Source organism: Palaemon carinicauda, chromosome 16 (assembly GCF_036898095.1).
Source record: "Palaemon carinicauda isolate YSFRI2023 chromosome 16, ASM3689809v2, whole genome shotgun sequence".
Taxonomy (NCBI): domain Eukaryota; kingdom Metazoa; phylum Arthropoda; class Malacostraca; order Decapoda; family Palaemonidae; genus Palaemon; species Palaemon carinicauda.
The window spans coordinates 128131070-128133569 of record NC_090740.1 but is presented as its reverse complement, the minus strand read 5'-3'; the positions used below and the strand labels follow the sequence as shown (position 1 = coordinate 128133569).

Sequence of the window (2500 nt, the reverse complement as noted above, 5' to 3'; positions counted from 1 at the left end):
TCCTCACAGGGCTATTTTCCCCGTTGGGGCCCCTGGGCTAATGGCATCTTGCTTTTCCATCTAGGGTTGTAGCTTAACAAGTAATGATAATAATAACAGAATCTTCCTACTTTACAAGAACTAAATAGAGGCCGTTGCTGCTTCTTTTTCCTTATGAATCTATGCTTACATACAATGTTAAAAAATCGCCGTAAAAGCTGAAAAAATCCTGGAAAAAATGTTGACAGGAATTTACCCATTCAAAAACGGATATATCAACGTAAAGGAGTGATAATACGGTCACCAGCCAGTAAAAGATAATTGTAAAGTAGGCTATAAATTACGGTAGCCTGTATATTACTGAAATATTGCTGAGAATAGTATAAATTTACGTTGAATTTCCGATTGAAATTTCGTTTTTTAAACAGTTAAGTTAATCACTCACTCAAAATAAATAGGGATTTGAAGAACATGTTGCAGTGTCCTGAAATTTAAAACTAATACTCAAACTGATTCAAAACTCAAAACATTGATATCCAGAAAACGAATTCATCTGCAAATTTTTTCAGACTTCTGGAAAATGAATAGATAGATAAATATAACTGATTACTGTTTTACACCTCTACGTAATTCTAAAATCCTTGACAAATATTACTGCTAAGTGATTCCCCCTTCCATCAAGATTTGCGTTGCAAATGCATGCGTTAATTTTCCTCTATTTCATATCTTTAAATTGAAACTTTAGAAACTTTAAATAAAGGGTAATTGTCTTCAAGTAATGGCCTTGAACCCTTTTAATTTGGATATCGGGATTTTGAGGCCCACGGGCTTTTAAAAGACGAGTAAAGAGTTCAACAAAGTCCCATTCCTGAATATATATATATATATATATATATATATATATATATATATATATATATATATATATATATATATATATATATATAAATATATATATATAAATATATATGTATATATATAAATATATATATAATTATATATATACATATATATATATATATATTATATATATGAATATATATATAATATATAATATATAATATACATATAGATATATATATATAATATATATATAAATATATATATATATTATATATATATATATACATACATAGACAGATATATATATATATATATATATATATATATATATATATATATATATATATATTAGAAAATCTATTTGGCCTGTCAGCTTTCCTCCTCCATTAGGAATATGTGAAAAAGTCATATATGCTTGTCTGGCGTCTGACACTTAAGAAGGTTTTATATAGACCGTTTTTCTCCCTTTCTATTCCTCGTGGGCTTATATAAGCGAGCTTAAAGTCCTAAAAACTACTTAACGTATTTCATACCGTCGGCTATTTTTCCAAGGTTGCTATAACAAAGGGCGAGAAAGAATAAGAATGGGAAAAGGAAAATGCGTCCCCATTTCGGTTATTTAAAGCTAGGAATACATTTACCTACAAAAATAAAGAAAACATAACAGTCAACTCTTTATCATTATAATGTTCATGGATACTTCCTCTGTACTCTTGCTATGATGGATGATGCATCTATACATACACAAAAAATTCTTTAAACATTTAAGCTTTCACAAACAGAGGGTGACGTCAAACAAACAAAAAGTCACTTGAAACCTCAAATCGTCAATTGGTGTTTCGCTGACGCCCTGTGTGGAAAATCCTTGCATTTAATAAGACCGCTTTCTACGTATTCATATCATAGAATCTCTTTTCTTTCCACATGACCAAACCATGTCAAAATACACTTGATAATCTTTTTCACTTGCAAGTAATATTTTTACCAATTTTGGTGTTTATTGAAAATTCTCACGCTTTTGGTGTCTTCTTTTGCAACATGAACAGCAAAACAGTTTAGATAAACATTTTTACTTATTTTTCTTTTATTCTTATTTAAAAGCCACACTTACTTCCATAAGCAAGTTAAAAGGTTACTCATGAATGGCAGACGCAAGGGACAGGTACAATGCCCTAGAGACTGTCCATATACACGTATGATCAGCGTCAAAGCCCCTCTCCAGCAAGCTAGGGCAAGCTAGAATATGGGAACAGTCAATAAGGTGGTTCAGTACTTATATGGAATATTAAATATTATTCTAAGGCTACTGAGATGATACTGGTATGGATGTTTAGGACTTGAGAACGTCGGTGGAGGGCGGCTGAAAGTCAGGTAAAACTGGCACGATGACTTTAGATTCGAAGAGGTCACAGAAGGGTGACATCTATATGCCTGGCAATGATTGAGCGTGTAGATTTATAAGCTACCTCAACCTCACAAGAACAGTGAGGTTGCAGACACTACAAGAAACTATCAAGCCTGAGCGTATCTCGAACCCAAGTCTTGCAGATTGTCAGGCAGGGATGTTTCCAATAAGCTACCATAATTTCATCTTTAGCTTCCATGGTCAATGTCCCGTGTCCCCCTTTTGCTTCACCTACCTTGGGATTCAATCTACCTCACTCTCTTCTCTAATCCT

At 32.2% G+C, this 2500-nt stretch overlaps 1 protein-coding gene across 1 annotated transcript in view; it reads right to left on the bottom strand.

Annotated features, from left to right (window-relative positions):
* The window catches only part of LOC137655869 (WD repeat-containing protein 76-like), a 476385-nt gene that overhangs the window by 378542 nt on the left and 95343 nt on the right, over positions 1-2500 (bottom strand). The window lies entirely within an intron of this gene.